At 38.5% G+C, this 6801-nt stretch overlaps 1 long non-coding RNA gene across 1 annotated transcript; it reads left to right on the forward strand.

Annotated features, from left to right (window-relative positions):
- Positions 4639–6127, forward strand: LOC110397548. Its single transcript, XR_002437843.1, has 3 exons — positions 4639–4711; positions 5720–5774; positions 6081–6127. It is a non-coding gene; the product is annotated as an uncharacterized LOC110397548 (long non-coding RNA).

The following is a 6801-nucleotide window of genomic DNA, read 5'->3' on the forward strand; positions in this document are numbered from 1 at the left end:
CATTCATTTAATTATTCAGCATGGACACACATTACCAAGTTCGTGGGCCTTTTTCTTTTATTTCTTTTTCTTTGTAAAATCTTTGATACTTTTTGGCACTGGTTCATATAGTCAGTAGAATACTTCTAATGGGCCAAAGGCATTTTTATTACCTTTTAAAATGTTTAACAGTTTCTCTGTAATTTCTCAACATGTAGTATTTGTTTATTTTTGTATATTTCTGATATAAAGTAGTGCCATTGTGGCGCTAGGTTTTATTGCCCTGGCACTGTCATCATTAAAGATGTATCAATCCTTCCATTATGTGCTCAGACTTTTAGGGATTTATATTCTAGACAGAGATATTCATTCCCAGTGGGTCTTCCAATTCATATGCCCCATGAAGACGCAAATCATTATTTTCTTTAATTAAGTTTAAAAGAAAATGGTTTAGCAACTTTCAAATAGTGCAAAATCTGTTTTGAAATGATTTTTTTACAAGCACAATAGAAAAAAATAGCTTTTTTTGAACAGTTGAGGAACTGATCCATCATTTCTCATACACTTACTTTTCTCAGTTGTTATGGGACTTAGTCTGAGACATGACTGAAGGTTCAAGCTCCAGAGTGGAATATAGTTACTGAGCAGCTTAGGCTTAGCTTTACCACCACGTGAGAAAGGCAAGTGTGCTGCACACAAAGTATAAAGCAATAGCTGTTTCATATAGGTACGGATGCAAACTGAAACACACAGAACCTGTGAATTTTTCTAATATGCTAATAACAGTTGGACAAAATACTACACACTGTGAGTTATCTCAAATGAAAGTAACATATTTAGCCACTGAATCATATATGTTTCCATTTGCAGCGTTGTTTTGCTTTTACTTGCAGGTGTCCTGCCAATTAAATATACTGAATTGTACTTTATTCAACAAATTTTTGAAAAGTATCAGTCAGTTATTAGGACTTTGTTATAAAATCCATGAGCACAAGGCTGCACAGAAGTATAGGTTACTTGTGTTCAGTCAAATGTCAATATCTGAGTTTTGATAGGAGGAGATGTCTGATTGATTCAGGGAGTTTGAGTGTGTTGGATCACCTTTTAGACATCTGGTGGGTGGAACAGACGCTGTTTTACTGCCAGAGTTTCAGTCTGCTGCACAGCTACATAGAAAGGAATAGTTTATGGTTAAAACAACTCAGAATTAGATTTACTTTTCAATAGACACAGCAGCAGCTACAATGAGCTCCTCAGCGTCTTGAATCTCTTTCTCATCACTATGTGAATTTTGAAAGATGGATTTTTTTAGTGTGTTTTTTGTTTGTATGTTTTCCTCAAAGAATACAGCAAAAGACCAGCAGCAATGTTATCCTGCAGTCTGCAAGTCCTCCTTTCAGATGGTACTGAGAAGCCAGACCTCTGCAGAACAAGAAAACAAGCAGATCTACAGTTTGACCTTGGACTCTTTTATCCCTCATTTTATTGTATGCAGAACACAAAGGTTCAAACAGATGCTGGTAAGATCAATGGCTGAGTCCAGTGCTGCACCAAATAAAGATGGCAAGTATATCGCAGAGCATTACTGACATCTGGGCCCATTATCTGTGTACCAGCATCCAAATGGTCCAAGTGTTCAAAGTAGAGACTTGGATCAAGGAGGAGTCCAAAGCAAGTTTTAGTTTCGGCTGCTCCACACAAGGCCTCCAGTGCCTTCAAGTTCAGTACTATTCCCACATATGGAATAAATCATTAGAAAGGTATCGAGCTTTGATAGAGATAAGCATCAAAGATATATTCACTAGTGTTCTGGTCTTACTTGGCCTTATCGAAGATATCTCCTCACTGCTGAAACAAAATGATCAAGGTATGTCCCTTGCATTTTAGATAACTTCTGCCATCACGACAGTCATACTAGAATTGGTAGAGCATGTCATTAACAGACAAGAAACATATATGCAATTTATTAATATACAAATATAGTATATCAAATTTATTGGGAATGAAAAGAAGAGCACTCTATAGAGCATCTTAATCAGTTTGTGCAACGCATCATCTATTTTGCACCTGTGGCAGAAGTTACTGACAAATTAGTAGGGTGCAGTCAGTTAATCATACTACATAATAGCTTCAACTGATGGAGGATGACTAAGTACAGCATCAACTAATTTCTTCCCTGCTAAAGACATATCGTTCATATTTTCGGTCAAATATCATACCCTGTGGTGTTGCACTGAGCCTTGTTTCACATAAAAATTACCCTCCCCAGAAAGCTGTGGGGCAGTGCACAGCTGTGAAGCAGATCAGAAGCTCCTGTTTATCACTGATTTCCTTGTCTCGAGAACAGCTACAATGCTTGCCTATCCTTGCATGATTGGGATCTGCAGTGTGGAATATAATGCTTCACAAATCACTGTGTATCATCTTTTGCTGATTGTTTAAGCACTGGTCCCAGAAAATGTTGGTTGATGAAGAACTACTCTGAGCTTGGGTAAGCAAAAGAAGCCATCAGATTCCTGCTGACATTTGGAATCTGCTGCCTCAGAAACCATAATTTTTAATGCATGACTGAAAGCTTTATTTCAGTTAGGGTTTTGTGTCATTGGCTACTAGCTGTGATGCCATGGAGTTTGCTGTGACAGGGTACTCCCTTTTCCCAGACCAGAGTCTCCACGGAGTCTCTTGACAGTCTGCCAAACTCTGCAGCTGGAATGTGTGAAGTTCAGTTTCCAAACAGTTTCTTTTCATTTTCATGCCTGTTTTGATCTAGTATGTGAACCAGGTCTCTGCTTTTGTTACAGTACTCTTGTTCATTCTTAGCAGGTTTAAATTCATTGTATAATCTAGCAGCATCAGATGATTGCCTAGGAATAAATTGCAGATGCACATCTTGAGATACAGAATTCCTTGTTACAGACATATTTTTCTTGGTAAATTAACAGCCACTGCTATACCGTCAGAGGGGTGGTGACAACAGCATTTGATAAAATCAAAAGGAGATGTAATGCATCTGAAGGGGTGTGATAGAGGACTGTCCTCCTGTATCTTACAAACGCTGGGAGAAGCATTTGCTCTGCTGCAATCATGCTGTCATGGCCATTCTTCCTTGTATAAACACATCTCAGGATTACCCTCTCCAAAGTTGGTTGTAGCTATTGCCTGTATTAGTCTGGCTTCTTCATTTACACGCTGCTGTGCTGTGAACAGATGCTGTCTGGCAGACATGCCACTACAGCATGTTACTTAGCTCCTCTTGTGGCTAATCTACCAAAGACGACCACTGATACAAGTGAATGGTTGAAGTCCTTTAATTTGAGGAGCTTTGAGACCAGTGTTTGGGCATTCATTCCTACTGCTGACATAGTGGGAAAGAAGTCACAGGTGATAACACTCATGGAAGTGCCAACTGTTATGCACTTCAGAAACTTGGAAAGAACTTCTATGAAAACTGGCATGACGTATTTTCAATCTTTTTTTTTCATTTTTTTAATAGAATAATTTATGAAGGACAGCTGACTGCTACTGTTACTAGTAAGCACTGTAGGTGCAAGAGCCATTAAAGGGCTTAAGAACCTCAATTCAAAATTTCTCTGAAAAAACTTACTAAGATGATACTAGACTCCAGAGATACCTGACCTCTCGAAATGCTCATCTGTTTGGTGTTCATTTCTCCAGCTGAGTAAGTGTGTATCACTGAACATTTTACCATTTCACTAATCTTCACAAGACCGAGCATCTTGGCTGTTAACATAGAAGCAAAACACATCAGTGTCTTCAAAAAGTGTATCTTTCCACTGATGCCCTCAGGGACAATTATCCTGTAGCAATGGGATCCCCAAAATGCAGCTTAACCACTGACTGTGCAAGCTGGTTGAAAGTGGTATACTAGTTGGAATGGAGCTGGGTGGTTATTAGTGGAGATACCTGCTCCCACAAATATGATAATTCCCTCATAGAAACAAATCAGTTAAAAGCTCTGCTAGAGGTTTTACTCCATTGTAGGCTTCCTAAGAAAAATGTCTGATACATACCGAAAGTGCTAGGTTCCTCGCAAAATGAAGACATGGCTGCTACTGCCTTCTAATATGTAGCTGAAGGAAAGGACCTTCATTTATGTCATCCTTATCAGATTATTCACCAAGTGAGAAGACAAATTTATTTCTTTCTCTATGTGAAATGAATTTAAGTCAGAATATTACCCCTCTGGAAATCATCCTAGAGCCCATGCTATAGGCTTTTAGGTTTTGTTTTTGTTTAATTTACTTTTAAGCAAAATAATAATAATAATTCCAGATTCACTGGCCCAGAGGAGATATGTGATTTTATAGCCTAGAGAGCAGAGCTTCCATGTGAGGAGTGTTTGGGGTTGTCATTTCTTTTTTTCCCACATCATTTGTGTATTACACAGCAGGTAATCCTTGAACAAGTTGACAGGCAAGTCTTTCAATATATAGGTAGGCTTAGACCTTCCTTTTTCCTCTCCAATCCATTGTGGCTCACTGGGACTAGAGAAGTTATATTTAAAATGACTGCCTTTCAAGTAATGGATAGCAAGTGAGATGAGACCACTCTGACTTTCCTCCCGCTGTTGGTCCCCAGCTGTTTACACTTCTGTTCTGAGGCTCCAGATTCTTCCACTCCATTGTGAGGTACTGGTGCCGGGGACAACACAAGGCTTTCCTAAAGTCCTTCACTATGTCTGATCTCTAGTTATCTACCTCAAGCAGTAGAGGTCTGTCTTTGAATTACATCCTGGGATAAAAGAGCCTTATGCTCTCTGGATGTAGCAAAGGCGAGAAGAAAGGTTCTTCTTAGTCCATCACCACATTTTCCAGAGGCAGGCATAAATTAACTCTTAGCTCTGTCTGCCACTGTAAAACAACGGTTCCTCAAGCAGATGTTAGTGTGTGACAGATCAACTGCAGACAGTTCTATAATCAACCGTCACTAAATTATTTGCAGGCTTCTCTTGTAGATCAACAGTTGGCAAGAAGGTTTCCAAACCTGGCTAATGTTTTGTATGCATTGTCCCGACGATAACAAATGAAAGAACATCTGTGCATAATACTTTTCCTCCTTTCAGAAATTTTTTGCATTCCACAGATGTGAAATGAGATCCTTCATAAGAGAGCAGTCCCTATGAATTCCTCTAACATCTAAGGAGATTAATAACCTGATGACCACAAGAAAACCACTTGGAAGATAAAGCTTCTTTGAATATTAAATTAAGTAATTAAATTTAGTAATGGTGGCTGCTTTATAAAAGTTCCCAACGTATTGCTCAGAATTTTTCCTAGTGGAAAACCAGTATTACAGAATCTAAAGGTGATACTGGTACACAATGTTTTTTTTTCACAGCTGGATATGCATGTAGAAGCTACCAGAGGGTGTTGTAGATTTTGGCTGGTGATTCCCACCCTAGTTATCAAGGGTGCTCAGAATGCTTGTGGCAGATAATTCCAGTTATCATGAGTGTGAAGAGCATGTTCAACATGGGTTGGAAGCCATGAGGAAAAGGCTGGGGAATTAATATTATAAATGATACAGATCTCAGCCAGCTAAGGTATCACAAATAGAAAAGCAGGAGATATTTGGATGTTTAATTCTGTGCTTGGTGTAGGTCCTGCCTTAAGACAGAGAGCATGTTGTGAAGGATACTTTGAATTGTTTTGAGGGGCATATGCTAAGGTTATTGCTTTTTCAATCTCATTTCCATTGTACCTTGCACAATGTGCATCAGCTTCAGCACACATCAAGTCCAATATTTGGCATAGAAAAAGTCTGCATGCTTAAAGGTGAGAAGATTTTGTTGCTGTATTTCAAACACTCTTAGATAGTTTTGTCTTAGTTAAAATATAATTCTGCCTGGCCTTTGATTCAGATAATGAATCTGCATTGTAGTAATTTACAAGGAATTATCGGAATACCCTCCCTCTCTTAAGTTCCCTCTATACTCTTCCACTGCAAAAGGTGAATAGGAGGTCCAACTACTAAAAGCTACGTATCAGCACAAGACCTCCTTAGCATGTGCTGAAGTGTCTTGACACACTCTCTACCACATTTCCAAGCCTAAGAAATTATTTCGTTTACTTTCCACTAAGCTGCTGACTTCACAGGAGATTTTCCAGGACTCCTCACCCACTTGACTGTAAGTAAACCAAACAACAAAGTACTTTACATAATATGGACAGCTATCTGGCACAGGATTACAGTCAGCAACTCAAACTTCAGTAATTCCTATTTTCTGACGAGAATTCTAGTAGAGCAGATAAGGCATACTTAGATGGATATTCTTCACTTAGCATTTCTGGTCTTATATTGTCATTTGGCTGTCTTGAAATTGAGAGGGAGTTTTTTTTTTTTTTTTTTTTTAACCAGATCAATGGCTCTGTAGTTTGGTGAGCTAAATTCCTTGACTGTTTGACAGCTGTCAAATTGTGAGGATGCTGGTAAATATAACTTCGTAAGCTGCATGCTATAAAAGCACAAAAGGAATCTGTTAAATTCTAGTCACGATGTGGCCATATTTTCTCGACGTGTCATGTCCTTGGCTTCAAGAAACCTTGTTAGGCATTATTAGTAGCCTCATATTTTTCATTTAGCACATAAAGCTAATGTTTTTACCAAAAATCTCTTCTGTATGTGTCAAAAATGCTGTTTGGTTTATATCAGGAAGTTTCACTATTTTTAACATTGTTGAATCCCAAGGTTTTTCCAGTCAGAATGAGGATCTGTTCAGGAATAGTGCATATTTCAGATCACTGCATATGAGATTGCACTTTATGCTGTCCTTCTGTAGTTCTCTTGGAGTGACTTTCCACT

Source organism: Numida meleagris, chromosome 4 (assembly GCF_002078875.1).
Source record: "Numida meleagris isolate 19003 breed g44 Domestic line chromosome 4, NumMel1.0, whole genome shotgun sequence".
Lineage (NCBI taxonomy): Eukaryota > Metazoa > Chordata > Aves > Galliformes > Numididae > Numida > Numida meleagris.